Genomic DNA, 18,128 nt, shown 5'->3' on the forward strand with positions numbered 1-18,128 from the left:
GTCAGCAGTCGCTCCAGGTGCTCTGGGTGCAGACACAGTCGCCAGGGCTGCGGGGGCCAGGGGAGAACAGCTGCTTTAAAGCCGAGACCAACCCACAGGTGGCCTGTCAGGGCCACGGACGTCCATGACGTCATCCAGAGGACGAGTGGAGAAGGGAAGTTGGTGGTGCTGGGGGTGGTCACCGCGCTTCACATCAAAAGTCCCCTGTGGCCATGGCAACAGCTCGCGGAGGCCCGAGCACCGGCAGCCCGCCCGCCCCCTTTTCTGTCTCTTGCCTCGCTGTTGGGCTCCGGAATCCCGGGATCCCGCGCTCCGCTGCGGTAGAAAGTTGGGGGGGGGCGGTGTCCGGCTTTAGTGCAGAAGCCAACCTTTCCCGCCCCGGACGAGGCCCTAGAGCTAGTCCCGGGTCCAGCTCTCTGTCCTCACCCCTGTTCCACGGTCCTGGCTGATGAGCAGGTGAGCAGAGGGGCCGCCTGGCTTCAGGGAGACTCCCAGAGGGAGATCACGCAGAAACTTTCATTTCCACAGGGACATTCCGCATCCGTCCCCTTCCCTCCCACTGCCCCACCTTGGCAGGTCGACCCCCGGCCACCTGACCACAGACAGATTGTCCTTCCTGAATTCAAGAATGTGATCGCTCACCCTTGTCACCCACTCTTTCACCGACACTCGTGCCTGAGTGAGCACACCCAGGGAGCGCCCACACAGATCCACCTGCCCGCATCCTCATCGGTGCACGGATAAACCAAGGCTCCATTGCTGCAGAGAGCAGCCGAACGGATGAGAAAGTAGCAAATCCACCACGGAGCCAGCGTGCATCTAGGGTTTCATGCTTGTGGCCAGGGAGCCCAATGAGGCACGGAAATGTTAACTGGGGTCTCACAGATTAAAAAAAAAATTTTTTTGGAAGTACTTGTCAACAAGATTGAAAATGTTCACATAGGAATCTAGGCATCCCATGTCTCCTGCATGCAGTGGCATAGCACTGACCCCTGTAGAAAGAGCTGGGGTCCAGTCCAACCTAAACCTTCCTCTCCTATTTGTCAGTGTCACCGAGGCCATTAATCATCAGCCATTTCCTTTTTTTTTTTAATAGTAAAGAGGAAAGTGAAATATTTTTGTCCACTTCTCACCTGCTCACTTCCTTAATGTCACCTGTCAGGACGTGTAATCATGTGAGTTTTCTTCCCCCTGTGTCCAGCAGGAGCTGGTAAGGGCTTCACTCAGGCTGAAATTCTTGCTTCACTACTTGCCGGCTGGTGCCCTGCAGGTGCAACCTTTGACTGACAACAGACATCCGTGCTTCCTACATTCAGACAACACGGGGCGTAAGGTATGTCCTGCTAATAAGGTTGGTTTTTCTTTTTCCTCTTACATTTTCACATTTCAAAATATTCAGGTGTCGGAAACACTTAAAATTTATATTGTTCATTGATCACCATCCAGTCACAAGAAGACAACTACTGTATGGTTCTGCTCACATGAAGTACCCAGAGTAGTCAGATTCATAGAAACAGAAAGTAGAACGGTTGGTTGCCAGGGCAGGGGGAGGGGGATGAGGAATTAGTGTTTAATGGGTGCAGAGTTTCAGTTTTGCAAGACGAAAGAGGACTGTGAATGGACAATGGTATAGTAGCACAACAGTGTGATATATTTCATCTCGCTGAACTGTACATGGTGAATTTCATATTACATGCATTTTACCACAATTTAAAAACTATTTGAAAGAAGGTGGTTAGTTATATTGTCTAGCAAACTTTGAGTTGTTCTGTTCGGAGGCAAAAAAAAAAAAAAGACTCAGGAGGACAAATGCTAATCGTCGCTGCATTTGTTTTCAATGATTTGTTCAACAAATATTTAGGGATGCCTGGCTTGCTCAGTCAGTAGAGTATCTCACTCTTGTTCAACAAATATTTGTGGAGTACATGGTATATACTGGACAGTACACTGGAGCCAGAAACACAAAGGTAGTGGGATAATCAGTAAAGTCTAAGAATAAATATACTTAACTTTTGGTAAGTTCTTCAAAAGAAGGAATAAGAACCATGATGAAAGAATAGGTGATCATTTTTTAAAAAGGTGGATTAAGGGCACCTGGGTGGCTCAGTCAATTAAGCGTCTGACTTCACCTAAGGTCATGATCTCGCGGTTCATGGTTTCGAGCCTTGCATCGGGGTCTGTGCTGACAGCTCAGAGACTGGAGCCTGATTCAGATTCTGTGTCTCCCTGTCTCTCTGCCCCTCCCCAACTCATGCTCTGTCTCTCTGTCTCTCTGTCTCTCTGTCTCTCTCTCTCTCTCAAAAGTAACATTAAAAAAAATTTATACAAAAAAACATAGATTAGAGAGAGAGAATTTTTTAAATGAGATTTAATGGATAGATTCAACAACAGATTACCTCAGCAGAAGACAGAATTAGTAAACTCTTTGATAGTGCCAAAAAACCCTCTTGAATTTAGCAAGTAGATAAATTTATAGAAAATAAAAAAGAGATATTAAGAGGCAAGAATGAGTAAATGAGAAGGCCTAAGGTATTTCAATTAGCTATTCTAGAAGGAGAAAATAGAAGAGGGAGAGAGGCAGTATTAGAAGGGAAAATGCCTAAGAAAGTTCTGGAATTGATTAACAAACAAAAGTAAAATACTCTTTCAGTTAAATCCACTAGTTCTGAGGGGAATAAATAAAAATAAATTTATACCTAGAAACCTAATAGTGAACTTACAGAAAATCAAACACAAAAAGAATTATTTTTATTTTTACCTAGCTACAGTTAAGGTCAAAATTTTCAAAGTGCTACAGGGAAATAAGTGTCAACTCAGAATTCTAGACCCAATTAAACAATTCAAGAGTAAATTTGGCTTTTTAAAATTTTTTAAAGATTTTTTTTTATTTTTAAATAATCTTCACACCTAATGTGGGACTGGAACCCATAACCCCAAGATCAAGAGTCACACACTCCACCCACCAAGCCAGCCAGATGCCCTGAGTGTAAATTTGAAAGAAAGACTACTTTAAAGAACCTAAAACTGGGTGGGAGGGAGGAGAGGGTGGGTGATGGGCATTGAGGAGGGCACCTGTTGGGATGAGCACTGGGTGTTGTATGGAAACCAATTTGAAAATAAATTTCATATTAAAAAAAAAAAGAACCTAAAACTATAGAGCATTTTACAGTTTTTTTTTTCTTTTTCCTCTTTTTTTAAACAATTTTTTTAATGTTTATTTCTCAGAGAGAGAGCAAGAAAGAGAGAGACTGAACATGAGTGGAGGAGGGGCAGAGAGAGAGGGAGACACAGAATCTGAAGCAGGTTCCAGGCTCTGAGCTGTCACCACAGAGCCTGATGTGGGGCTCGAACTCATGAACCAGGAGATCATGACCTGAGCCCAAGTCGGACACTTAACCGACTGAGCCACCCAGGGGTCCCTAACAGCTTTTTTCATTGCGAGAGCCACAAAAGAATGGGCTTGGATAATAAAAGTATCGAAGCCAAAAGGAAGGAATGAGATGAAAGACGCCATGATGACAACTGGAGATTAGACAATATGTTGACAAAGCCAAAGAGCACTGACTACAAAATACAGCAATAATAATTTCTAATTTGGAAGGTGGAACCAAAATCTGAAAATAAATCTCAAGATACTGTGAAGAATGAATAGGACCGCATGGAAAATGGAAGGGTAGCTACAGATTCTAAGAGTTTGACATTTCTTGTCTTATTCCAGTACATTTTATTATTAGCTTGATATCATGCTAAATCAAATGTGTGTTAATGTATTAAGAAAGCAGCTAAAATGATAGAAATTATAGGTTTAACTTCCCGACCAGCAGAGGAAAGAGGATAAGACGGTAGAAACTCTTAATATTACTAATCACAGTAAATTTAAGAGTACTGCATCTTCCAGCTAAAAGACAGACATTTTCAGACGGCTTTAAAAATTCAGCTGTTGCAAGAGACATACATAGTCACACAAATATAGAACCGTTGAAAGTCAAGAGTTGAGGAAAAAGTCTATGTAGCCAATATCAACTAAAACAAACCTGGTGTAAAAACTAATGTAGAATTTAAAGCAAAAAGTATTACATGAGGCATGACTTAATGATTTTAATGATAGGAAGTAATTGGTCAGGAAAATATAATTGAATTGGTGAATCTTTTTTTTTTTTTAACGTTTATTTATTTTTGAGACAGAGAGAGACACAGCATGAACAGGGGAGGGGCAGAGAGAGAGGGAAACACAGAATCGGAAGCAGGCTCCAGTCTCTGAGCCATCAGCCCAGAGCCCGACGTGGGGCTCGAACTGGCGGACCGCGAGATCGTGACCTGAGCCGAAGTCGGACGCTTAACCGACTGAGCCACCCAGGAGCCCCTGAATTGGTGAATCTTTAACAAAATCTACCATGCTCTGCCCTAAAATGCATAGGACATCAAGTTCAGATGGTTATGCTTGCAAATTCTGCCATAACTTTTTTTTTTCAACGTTTTTAATTTATTTTTGGGACAGAGAGAGACAGAGCATGAACGGGGGAGGGGCAGAGAGAGAGGGAGACACAGAATCGGAAACAGGCTCCAGGCTCCGAGCCATCAGCCCAGAGCCTGACGCGGGGCTCGAACTCACGGACCGCGAGATCGTGACCTGGCTGAAGTCGGACGCTTAACCGACTGCGCCACCCAGGCGCCCCAATTCTGCCATAACTTTGAGGAACAAAATTTCTCTATATTACAGAACAAACTTGACCATGAAAAAAGAAAGAAGAAGAGAAAAGAAAAGGAACAACAACATCACAAGAAATATGGGAAATAAATGTATAGAGCAATCTAATTTATAAACATAGGTGTAGAAAGTCAATTTTTAGTCAGCCAAATTTATATAATAAGAAGGTAAAGTTTATTCTACGTGTTAAGAATTTTTAACATTTGGAAAATCTATTTATGTAACTTCATTCAACTTTCACAGATGAAAAGGAAAACATCTTATGAGCAATGAATACATCTAGAAGCACTTGATAAAATTCAGTATTGATTTAAGAGAAAACTTTTTAGTCAACCTTGAATGAAAAGATATTACTACTCCTTAATAAAGTGTATCTACTCACAGCTAGCATTACATGTAACACTGAAGTATGAGAAGCATTCTCTTTGAAGACAGGAATATGACTGTAATCAACATAGTACTGGATTGCACCATGAAAATGACCAAACTGTCCCCATTTCAGAGTATAGGATCATTTAGATAGAAAATGGAAGAGCATCTACAGACATGCTATGAACTAATAAGTTTGTTTGCTATAGTATTATTGTCAAAAATCAACAGCACAATTGAGAAAAATCAATGAAACTGAAAGTTGATTCCTTGAAAAGATCATTAAAATTAACAATTCTCTAGCTAGGCTGACTACGAAAAAGAGAGAAGGTTCGAATTACTAAAATCAGGAGTGAAACATTATTATTTTTATTAACATTATTATTAACCTTACAGAAATTTTAAAAAACATTATAATAGTATGGACAACTGTATGTCAACAAATTAGATAACCCAAATGACACTGGAGAATTCCTAGAAGCACACAAATTACCAAAACTAACTCAAGAAGAAATAGAAAATCTGAACAGACCATAACAAGAGACCAAATCAGTAATCAAAAAACTTCTCACAAAGGAAAGCCCAGAACCAGATGGCTTCACTGTTGAATTCTACCAAACGTTTCAAGAATTAATACCAATCTTTTGCAAAGTCTTCCAAATAAAAAATAGAGGAGGATGGAGTGTTTCCAAACTCATTCTCTGAGGCTATTATTACTCTGACATCAAAACCAGACAAAGATATCATAAGAAAACTATAGACCAAAAGCCCTTATGAATATAGATGCAAAAATCCTCCACAAAATACTAGAAAACCATATCCAGCAATATATTAAGAGGATTATACACCATGGTCAAGAGGGATTTATTCCAGGAATGCAAGAAATCAAAATAATATCCCATATTGATCAAATAAAGGATGAAACCCATAAGATCAACTCGATAGACATGAAAAATCTTTGGGCACAATTCCACACCATTTCATGATAAAAACTCCCAACAATCTAAGAATAGAAAGGAACTTCCTCAACCTGATAAAAGGCAACTACAGAAGATCCACAGCTAACGTCACATTTAATGGTGAGAGACTGAAAGCTTTCTTCCTTAGATCAGGAGCAAGATGAGGAAGTACACTCTCACCATTTATATTCAATGTTGTGTTGGAGTTTCTATTCAGGGCTATTCAGCAAGACAAAGAAATCAAAGGATTAGAAAGGAAGAAGTAAAACTTCTTTATCTGCAGATGACATGGTCTTTTGTATGGAAAAGTCTAAGGAATCTACATGCACACACCAACATTAGCATAATGAACAGATTCAGCAAGTTCACAAAATATCAATATACAAAAATCACTTCTATTTCTAGCAGTGAACAATCCAAAACTGATATTAAAGGGAACAATTCCACCTGCGATAGCATCGAAAAGAATAAAATACTTAGGAATAAATTTAATGAGACATGTGTGGAACTTGTACAACTGAAAACTGCAAAGCGTTGCTGAAAGGAATTTAAAAGTCTAGGTAAGTAGAAAAATATCCAATGTTCATGTATTGGAATAATTAATATTGTTAAAATGGCAGTACTGTCCGACTTGGTCTATAGATGCAACATACTCCTTATCAAAATTCCAGCTGTGTTTTGTGTTGTTGTTTTTGCAGAAAGTGATATGCTGATCCTCATAATCATATGGAAATACAAGGGACCCGCAATAGCCAAAACACTCTTGAAAAGGAAGAACAAAGTTGGAAGGACTCATACTTTGCAGTTTCAAAACTTATGGCAAAACTCCCATAATCAAGACATTATAAAGATAAATATAAATCAAGGGAATAAAATTGAGGGTCCAGAAGTAATTCCATACATTTATCATCTGTGATTTTCAACAAAGGTCTCAAGATAATTCAATGGAAGAAAGAAAGTTTCTTTAATAAATGGATTTGGGGAGCACCTGGATGGCTCAGTTAGCTGGTGTCCAACTCTTGGTTTTGGCTTTGGTTATGATTCCAGGGTTATGGGATCGAGCCCTGTGTCAGGCTCCATGCTGAGCATTCTGAGTTTGGAGCCTGCTTCAGATTCTCTCTCTCTCCCTCTGGCCCTCTCCCTTGCTCATTCAGAATAACAAGGAATAAATCTCATAATGATAGAGCACTCATTGAGGAGATCCTAAAATTTTATTGAAGGATATAAAAGAAGATGTAAGTAAATGGAGAGACATGATGTGTTTGTGGATATGGCAATGACATTACAATGTTAATTTTCCTAAATTAATTTATAAATTCATTGCAATTCTAATAAAAAGCCAGGAGATTTTCTTGTGTGAACTTAACAAACTGATCTTAAATTTTATATGAAGATGGCCAAGAATATGAGGATTAAGGAGGGAGACTTCTCTATCAAATATCAAGGTTTATAATGAAGCTATAGTAATGAGTACTGTGTGGAACAGGCACAGAAATGTTAAAATCAGCTAACTGAATAGAATAGAGAGCTCAGAAACAGACCTACGGGTATATGGAAAACTGGTCTACGGGCATTTGGCAGTTGGAACATTTATATGAAAACATTTATAAGGAAAATAAAATAAAAGTAGTTTCTAACCTCATACCATACCCTAAAATAATTTACATTTGGAAGTAAAAGTAAAAATGTGGTAAAGTTTTGGAAAAAATAGGAAAATATATAGAAACATATCTTTATGATTTCATGACAGTGAATGATTTCTTTTTCTTTTTTTAAAAAAATTTTTAATGTTTATTTTTGAGAGAGAGGGAGACAGAGCATGAGCAGGGGAGGGGCAGAGAGAGAGGGAGATAGACTCTGAAGCAGGCTCCAGGCTACAAGCTGTCCCCACAGAGCCGATGCAGAACTCGAATTCACGAGGTGTGAGATCGTGACCTGAGCCGAAGTCGGACGCTTAACCGACTGAGCCACCCAGGCACACAGACAATGAATGATTTCTTAAACAAGACCCCAAAAGCACAAATAAAAAAGAGAAAAATTCAATAACATTTACCTTTGAAATTTTAGTAGAGGCAAAATATATCAACTAAGTTAAAATCAATTTAAAAATTGGGAGAACATATTTGCAAAGTGTATCATCAGTAAGGAATTAATATCTAGAATCCCTCAAGAACTTGTATAAATAAGTAAGAAAAAGATAAAAAAAATATTGAAAACTGAGCAAAGAACATAACCAGGCAATTCATAGAAAAGGGCACTCCACAAGCCCCTGGGTGGCTCAGTTGGTTAAGCATCCAACTCTTGATTTCAGTTCAGGTCAAGATCTCACAGTTGTGAGATCAAGCCCCACGTTGGAGCATGGAGCCTGCTTGGGTTTCTCTTTCTCCCTCGCTCCCTGCTCCTCTCCCTCATTTTCTCTCTCTCAAAATCAATCAATCAATCAATCAATCAATCAACTTTTTTTTTTTTTTAAGGAAAAGTGCACTCCAATGGCCAATAAACTTATGAAAGATGCCCAAACTGACTAGTCATGAGGGTAATGCAATGAAAACAATTAAAACAACCAATCACACCCATCAAATTGGAAAATTAACCAGAGTAATAATTCCAGGTGTTGGTGAAGATATGGGGAGACAGGAATTTTTAGACACTTGTTGGAGGTATAAATTGCTATAGTCACTTTGGAGAGTAATTTAGCAACATCTAATAAATTTGAAGGTGTGTCTATCCTTCAACCCAACAACTCTCCTTCTAGGTACATACTCTAGAGAAATTCTCATACTTGGTCACAAGGAAGCATGAGAAAAATGGTCACTGCAGCACCGTTTGAAGAGTAAGACATAGGGGTGTCTGGCTGGCTCAGTTGGGAGACCATGGAACCCTTGATCTTGGAAGCAACTTAAAAATCCATCAGTAGGAGAATGGATAAGTAAGCTGTGGCCTATTTGTGCAATGAAATACTAGCTCAGTAAAAAAAAAAAATACATAGATCAATTAATTTATAACTCCATATTTATCATCTTGGATGTCTAGAAAACTTGTTCAGGGAGAAAAGCAAGTTACAAAAAGATTCAGAAGCTATAAAGTGAATATCAGAAGTAAAGCATACGTAATGCCATAGATTATCATGACCAAATATAGATGCGGTAAATGCTTAATAACAGACAGAAGGATGGGTTTATTTATTTATTTGAAATTTATTGTGAAATTGGTTTCCATACAACACCCAGTGCTCATCCCAACAGGTGCCCTCCTCAGTACCCATCACCCACCCTCCCCTCCCTCCCACCCCCCAGGATGGGTTTAATAACACAACTTTAGGATGGCAATCACCTCTAGCAAGGAAGAGAGGAAGTGTATCTGTATCATTTTTTAAAAGATTTTATTTTTTTTAAGTGATCTCTACACCCAATGTGGGGCTTCAACTCATAACCCTGAGGTTAAGAGTGGCATGGTCCACTGCTTGGGCCAGCCAGACGCCCCTGTATCATTTTCTTTCTGATTTAAAAGCATCTGAGGCAAGCAGGTTAAAAGTTGTTAAAACCAGGAAATAGGTAAGTGGCTATCTTCTGTATTTTCTGTATTATACATATCTTTGAACTATTTAACAATTTGCTTTTAAAGTAGACACAATCCCTGCACAAGGTTGTTTGATGGTAGAAATTGATGTTTGATTTTTGGGGAACCGTTCAATTCCTGGGTCAGAAATTCTCTTTCCTCAGATGAGAATGGTGACCCTTCTTTTGCTACCTGATAGGGTTTTGGTGAGCATCAGATACACCCACACTCGAGAGAGCACTTGGAAAACTATAAATTCTGCTTAATGCTGATACTATTGTTATCACATAAAATGAAATGGCAAAAACATAATTAGCTAAGAACAGCTCAGTCTGAGATTTACAGTTAGAGCACACACTAATTTTGAATTAGGTTATAGATAAAGAGAAGGTACTCCATTTCCCCTTCATGTTTCCCCAGGGTGTTCTAAGCAGTGCAGATAACGGCTGCTTTCCCAGGGAGGCAGGTGAGAAGGTCCTGCGCTTAACTGTAAGCATAAATCACTCCTTTGGCAATCTACCAGACCATCTATCAGAGGGGCCTTTTAGTGGAAAATGCCAGAGGCAGCAATCGAAGCCAGCTCTTAGAAGTGATTAGTCACAGAGGGGAGTCATTGGAGAGAGGATACAGGTGCATTCTTGGCATTCTTGGGACAGGAAGGCCAGCAACACTTGCCTGTGAGCAGCTCAATCTCTCCCACCTTTGGGCAAGAAACCAACTGCTTCTGATTCGCATTATTATTACTAAAATGATCTCAGCCTTTTAGGTAGATTGGGAGAAACCAGTTTCCTGGACAAATCTCAGTAAAATCATTGTTTTCCCATCATCAGGTGGAAATCTTGTTAAGCGCTCCAAGGAGCTTGGTTTTACGGGTTTGTGTTCCACAGCCCCTGGCACCTTAGCTGGGGTTTCATTCTAAAATAACATTTCCTCTACAAAGTCTTCTAGCTCCACGCACTTGGGCTCAATGACCTTCATGAGCTTTTGCCTCAAGGAGGCCCAGGGGTGAACTGCAGGACGTTTACATATAATCTCTTAGTTGACCTACAAGATGAAGTGGGGACTCCTTCTATAACTACCAAGAGCCCCATCCAACCATTCAGAATTTGTATTAAATGTAAAAGTTTTTGAAAATAGATTTTACATTTGAGGGCACTTTTAGGTTCATAGCAGACTTGAGCAGAAGGTAAACGGTGTTCACTGATCTCCCCTGCGTCCACATGCACAGCCTCCTCTCTAGCCACATTCCCCACCAGAGGGGCCGTTTGTTACAACTGATGAACCTACACTGACACGTTACTAACACCCAAAGTTCATAGTTTACGTTAGGGTTTATTCTTGGTGTTGTATACTCTGTGTTGTACGTTTTGGCAAATGTATAATGACCTGCATTATAGTATCCCAAAGAATAGTTTCACTGCCCTAAAAATCCTCTGTGCTCTGCCTGTTCATTCCTCCCTCCCCGCCGACCGCTAGTCTTTCTACTGTCTCCACGATTCTGCCTTTTTTAGAATGTTAGGAATATGTAGAGCTTTCAGGTTGGCTTCTTTATATATGCAATATGCATTTCCGTTTCCTCTGTGTCTTTTTTTAAATGTTTATTTATCTCTTTTGAAAGAGAGAGAGAGAGAGAGAAAGAGAGAGAGAGCCAAGGAGGGGAAGGGGGGGGAGAGAGAATCCCAAGCAGGCTCCAAGCTGTCAGCACAGAGCCCGATGTGGGGCTGGAACTCATGAACCATGAGATCATGACCTGAGCTGAAATCAAGAGTCTGTTGCTTAACCGACTGAGCCACCCAGGTACCCCTCCTCCATGTCTTTTTATGGCTCGATAGCTTGTTTCTTTCTAGGGCTGAATTATACTATTCCACTGTCTGGATGTGCCACAGTTTATCCATTCACTACTGAAGGACATCCTGATTGCTTCCAAGTTTTGGCAACTAGAATAAAACTGCTTTAAATGCCTGTATGCAGGTTTGTGGGGATATAAGTTTTCAACTCATTTGGGTACATATCAAAGAGCATGATTGCTAGATCTTAAGGTGAGTGCATGTTTCATTTTGTAAAAAACCACCAAACTATTTTCAACCAGTGGCTCCGTATTTTGCATTCCCACCAGCCACGAATGAGAGTTCCCGTTGCTCCCATATCCTCACCAGCCTTTAGTGTTGTCAGCGTTCCAGATTTTAGCCATTCAAAGAGATGTGTATTAGTATCTTATTTTTGTTTAAAAAAATTTTTTTAACGTTTATTTATTTTTGAGACAGAGAGAGACAGAGCATGAATGGGGGAGGGTCAGAGAGAGAGGGAGACACAGAATCTGAAACAGGCGCCAGGCTCTGAGCCATCAGCACAGAGCCCGACACGGGGCTCGAACTCGCGAACCGTGAGATCATGACCTGAGCCGAAGTCGGACGCTCAACTGACTGAGCCACCCAGGCGTCCTTATTTTTGTTTTGATTTGCATTTCCCTAATGGCATACAATGGGGACATATTTCCATATGCTTATTGGTCATCTGTGTATCTTCTTTGATAAGGTGTCTGCTCAGGTTTTCCCTTTTCTTATTAAAAAAATTTTTTGTTTGAAAGAGAGAGTGCAAGCAGGAGAGGGGCAGAGGGAGAGAGAGGGAAAGAATCTTAAGCAGCCTCCATGCCCAGCACGGAGGCTGACGCAGGGCTCAATCTCACCACCGTGCGATCATGACGTGAGCCAAAATCAAGAGTCAGACGCTCCACCGACTGAGTCACTCAGGCGCCTCTCCTTTTCTTATTTTTGAGTCCCAATAGTTCACTTATATTTTGAATATACAGATATTTATCAGACATTTAGAAAATATTTGTCAGATGTTTCTTTTACAAATATTTTCTTTCAGTCTGTGATTTGTCTTCCCATTCTCTTGACAGTATTTTTGGCACAGGAGAACATTTTAACTTCAATGAAGTCCAGCTGATCAATTATTTCTCATAGGGATCATGCCTTTGGTGTTGTGAGAAAGTTTTCACCCTGCCCAAGGCCATCTAGGTTTCCCCTGTGTGATCTTCCAGCAGCTTTATAGCTTTGTGTTTTACACTTAGGTCTAGCATTAATTTTTGTGAAGCTTATAAGGTCTGTGTCTAGATTCACTCATGTGAACGTCCAGTTGATACAGCACCATTTGCTGGGAAAACAAAACAAAACAACAACAACAAAAACCCTACTTCTATCTTTACAATCAAATAAAACTCCCAGTAGGCTGAGTCATTTTCTGAAATTATAACATTGCTCACCAAACAGAGATACCAAAGGAGCATTTTCAGCTCTTTTCCTTTTCTGTTTATTACGTTTTATCAACCTCCCTTCTGCTCCTTCCTTCCTTCCTTCCTTCCTTCCTTCTTTCCTTCCTTCCTTCCTATTTTTAAATAATTTTAGACTTACAGAAAAGTTGCAAAAATAAAAGGGAGAATTAATGTATATCTCTTAGTCAGCTTCCCCTGATGTCAACTACTTATATAACCACAAGGCAGTTACCAAGGCCAGAAAATTAACATCTTTACAATACTACTAATAAAACTACAGACTTTATTTGAATTTTGCAAGTTTTCCTACAAATGCCCCTTTTTCTTATTCTAGAATCTCACATTGTGTTTGGTTGCCCTATCTCCCCAGTCTTCTTGGATCTGTGGTGGTTCCTCATTCTTTCCTTGACTCTCACATCCTTGACACTTTGGAAGAGCATTGGTCAATAACTTTGTGGAATATCTCTCCATTAACTTTGTGGAATATCTCTCCATTTGACTTTGTGTGGTGTTTTCTCATTGACTGGACTGAGGCCATGCATTCCTGGGAAGAATCCTCCAGAAGAGGTCGTGTGTCCTTCTCAGTGGATTCTATCTGAAGGTACATGACGTTTTCTTATTACTGATGATGTTAACAAAGCAGTGTCTGCCAGATTTCTCCACTATAAAGTTATTTTTCCCTTTGTAATTGATAAATATCTTGGGAGAGCTACTTTGAAATGATGCTAATATCTCTTTCTTCTCAAACTTTTGTCCCCTGATTTTAGCCTCTATCTTGTCTGCAACAAGTATTATTACAGACACATTATTTCTTAAAACATTTTTTAAATTATTTATTTATTTTGAGAGAGAAAGAGCAGGGGAGGGGCAGAGAGAGAGAGAGAGAGAGAATCCCTAGCAGTCTCTGTGCTGTCAGCACAAAACCTGACACAGGACTTGAACCCACGAACTGTGAGTTCATGACCTGAGCCCAAGTCAGATGCTCAACCAACTGAGCCCCCCAGGTGCCCCCTAGTGAGTCTTCTTTCTATAATTCAGTGTAGTCTTGTTTTGCAATTAAATTTATTTTATGTGCAATGGAATATCACATCATATGTTTTAACAGCCATTTCTTAAATTCCTTTTCCTGTGAATTCATGGTTCATATCCCTTGGACATTTTTCTCTTGGGCTAGTAGTCTTTATTCTTTTTGGTTTATGAAAGATGTTTATATATTAGGAAATTAGCCCTTGGTGATATTAAGTTGCAAATATCCTTTCCTAGTTCATGATTTGATTTTGCTGATTGTAGTTTTTGTCATATAGACAAATTTTTTTTTTTAATTTTTTTTAACTTTTAGTAGTTGAATGTATTAGTCTTTGGGGTTTCTGAAGGTTGTGTTATATTTAGAAGGCCCTTTCCTATGCCAAGATTATATTTTAATTACTCATAATTTGTCTAGTGTTTGTTTACATTTAAATCTTTAAACCAGTTGGTTGTCTTTCATTTCTAAATACATCGTAATTTGATTTTTTCCTTTTCTTTCTTTGAGTATTTAGGAGAATATTTTAATTATGTTTTTAAAACTTTTTAATGTTTATTTATTTTTGAGAGAGAGAGAGAGAGACAGAGACAGAGACAGAGACAGAATCTGAAGCAGGCTCCAGGCTCTGAGCCATCAGCACAGAGCCTGAGGTGGGGCTTGAACCCACGAACTGTGAGATCATGACCTGAGCCGAAGTTGGACGGTTAACTGACTGAGCCACCCAGGTGCCCCTGTATTTTAATTATTTTTCTAGGCAGATAATGTTTTAGTTGTCCTTTTAATATTATTAATCTTGAATATTATTTTACTGTGTTCGCAGACTGTGACCTCTTTATGATTTTTCTATTTTTAGAGTTTGTTGAGTTTTCCTTTGTAGCTTAAATCAGGGTCCATTTTTTGAGACTGTTCCCTGCATGGTGTGTGTGTGTGTGTGTGTGTGTGTGTGCACATACTTTCATTGGATTTTGTGTGTATTTGTGTTTATGGGTATGTATTCACATATGTAATAGAAATTTATATATGATCAATTTTAATTACGTTATCAAATATTTTACTTTTACCTAATATCTGAGAGATGTGGCCAAAACCTTCCACCATGTAGATTTATTAATTTCACCTTGATTTTCTTTATTTTACATGTTTACTTATTTATTTTGAGAGAGAGAGAGAGAGTGTGAGTGGGATGGGTAGGGAGCAGAGAAAGGAGAGAGAATCCCAAGCAGGCTCCACTCTGTGAGTACAGAGCCCAAAGTGGGGCTCGATCTCACTACTGTGAGATCATGACCTGAGCCAAAGTCAATAGTCAGATGCTTAACCAGCTGAGCCACCCACGAGCCCCAATTTCACCCACGAGCCCCTTGTTTTTCTATCCATTGTTGCTCTCTATATTCCAAAGCCATGTTCTTAAGAGCATAAAGGATCATGATTTTTATTTACTTTAATTTTACCACCAGTTGATACATAAATATGTCTCATGGGTAAAAAGCAAACAAACAGAAGCAGAAGTGGAAAATCACTACTCAGCTTTATAACATTAAAGCAGCAACAAGATGCCATTTTCCCAATAACAGATCAACATTTTTGAAAGTTTGGTAACATTTCATGATAGCAAGCATGTATGAAAGGTCCTAGAACGTTCATTGCCTGGCAGCTGTGTTAGAGAGGTGCAACAAATGTTACTTCTTGTTACAAGTGAAATTACTGGGTGTGACATTTATTTATTATATTTTTAAAGTTTTTATTTTTTTATTTTTATTTTTTTCAATATATGGAATGTATTGTCAAATTGGTTTCCATACAACACCCAGTGCTCATCCCAAAAGGTGCCCTCCTCAATACCCATCACCCACCCCCTCCACCCTCCCACCCCCCATCAACCCTCAGTTTGTTCTCAGTTTTTAAGAGTCTCTTATGCTTTGGCTCTCTCCCACTGTAACCTCTTTTTTTTTCCTTCCCCTCCCCCATGGGTTTCTGTTAAGTTTCTCAGGATCCACATAAGAGTGAAAACATATGGTATCTGTCTTTCTCTGTATGGCTTATTTCACTTAGTGAAATAAGTTTTTAAAGGTTATTTATTTTTGAGAGAGACAGAGAGAGCGTGAGTGGGGGAGGAGCAGAGAGAGAGGGAGACAGAGGATCCCAAGCATGCTCTGTGCAGAGCCCCATTCGAGGCTGGAACTCATGGAACCATGAGATCATGACCTGAGCCAAAACCGAGTTGGACACCTAACCGACTGAGCCACCCACGTGCCCCACTGGGTGTGACATTTAAAACTTTGGTAGATATTACCACGTTGGTCAGCTAAAAAGCTTTTTTTTTTTCAAGTTTATTTATTTAAGGAATCACTACACCTGATGTAGTGACCCAGGGATCCCTCATGACCCAGGGATTAAGAGTCGCATGTTCTCCTGACTCTTTAATAGCCCAGACACCCAATTTTCTGAAAAAGCTTTAATGGCTCTCTATCCAACCCACTGGGCTTTGAGTCCCCATGTGTCCTCAGAGACAGGGAAAGGCAGTCTGAGCCATTGTTTCCTCTCCCTCCATCAGGGTCGTGCAAAGGTTCTGGGCTGTCAGAGATGCTAAGGCATTGGCTTCTGGCTCCCGTGGGTTTGCCTGGAACCGTGTGCTGTGCCAGCGGGCCCGCCCCCCCCTCCCCACCGCACCTGTGTACTTCCTTCCTGCAGGGAGCCCTGTGCCAGGCATAGGTTAAGGAGCCCTTTGACGAGGTTGGGAGTGCAGGTGCTCAGACCCACTGAAATCTTACCATCACCCTAGGTCAGGTCCTTAGGGTCATAGACCTCTGTCTCCTTCCCCGACCCCTGGAAACCCCCCTTCCCCAGCACCACACGTCTTCCCTAGCTCCCTCCAAGACTCCTCATCTTATCCCTTGTTCTGTGGTTTAATACTTTATAAAAGGGGAAAGGCCTTTGCCTATAGTCTGTGTCTGCTTTCTGTCCTACTCTGAGGTAAGGAATTCCAAGTCCTGCTTGTCTCCCAGAGTTGAGGAGACAGAAAGGAAAATTTAAGGGTAAACAGATAAAGGGTGATATCTCATAAATTATTTTGCCATGGCATCTGTCATTGTGATTCCACCTTAAAGACTAAGGCTACTTTATTCTTTCCCAGCTCACTTTGTGTGTGCACCCCCAACACACACACACACACACACACACACACACACACACACACACTCTTGTGCATTCCATTTAAAAAGACAGCTGAACTAATGGGTGCCAGGCCTTTCTTGTGCCTCTCCGTGGAGCAGAGAGCCCGGTGCTGAATAGCTGCTAACTAGGCCCTCTGGCTCAGTGTCTCCCGAGTTTGTCTTTCCTGTAGGACCATCAAGGTTGCCTGGCAACCACCAGCGGGTCGGCCTCTCTCTCGGTTTCCTTGAAGAAAATGGCAACGCTCTCTTTCTCTTACAGCGCAAGCAAGGCCTAATTAGTGTGAACCAGGGAATCAATCATGGAGGGGTTGGGAGCGGTGGTGCAGGATGGTAAAAGGGTGTGAAGAGCACAGGGGAGGGCCCAGTGTGAAAATAGCCATCATTTCTTCATTTTATCTCTTCCTGCCTCCATGACGAACCGAGGGCAGGGCTTATAACAAGCGGGAACTTCTTAGGCTTGAGTCTGAGCTACGGTTGAAGGAATAGGGCACCTCGAATCTGGAGAAGACTCCTTTGAAGGACTGGAGATTGGGAGGCACCTGGGTGGCTCAGTCGGTTGAGTGTCCGACTTTGGCTCAGGGCATGATCTTGTGGTTCGTGATTTCGAGCCCCGCGTCGGGCTCTGTGCTGACAGCTCGGAGCCTGGAGCCTGTTTCGGATTCTGTGTCTCTCTCCACCTGTACCACTGCCCCTCCCTGCTCATGCTCTGTCTGTCTCTCTCTCTCAAAAAAATAAATAAACATTAAAAAAATTTTTAAAGGAACGCACACATCCAGAAAACGATACCAAATTTATATCACATGAAGCAAAATTAACAAGAATGTAAAATAACAGGGCATCTGGGTGGCTCAGTCAGTTGAGCATCTGACTTCAGCTCAGGGCATGATCTTGTGGTTCGTGAGTTCGAGCCCCGCATCCTCTGTCTCCCTCTCCCTGCCCCTCTCCGACTTGTGCTCTCCCAAAAATACATAAATATTAAAAAAAAGAAGGATTGGAGATATGGAAGTCTTTACATATTTGGAAGCCAAGAGTGCAGAAAAGGGATTAGTCTGGTTCTAGTTGGCAT

At 40.7% G+C, this 18,128-nt stretch overlaps 1 protein-coding gene across 1 annotated transcript in view; it reads left to right on the plus strand.

Moving 5' to 3' along the window:
• The first annotated feature begins 1,201 nt into the window (after positions 1–1,201).
• DET1 (DET1 partner of COP1 E3 ubiquitin ligase) overlaps positions 1,202–18,128 on the plus strand; it is a 92,485-nt gene continuing 75,558 nt past the window's right edge. Inside the window, exon 1 of the mRNA XM_042941048.1 lies at positions 1,202–1,333. The gene's annotated coding sequence lies outside the window, so the exon portion shown is untranslated. The remainder of the gene's footprint in view (positions 1,334–18,128) is intronic.

Source organism: Panthera leo, chromosome B3, assembly GCF_018350215.1.
Source record: "Panthera leo isolate Ple1 chromosome B3, P.leo_Ple1_pat1.1, whole genome shotgun sequence".
In the NCBI taxonomy this organism is placed as follows: Eukaryota; Metazoa; Chordata; class Mammalia; order Carnivora; family Felidae; genus Panthera; species Panthera leo.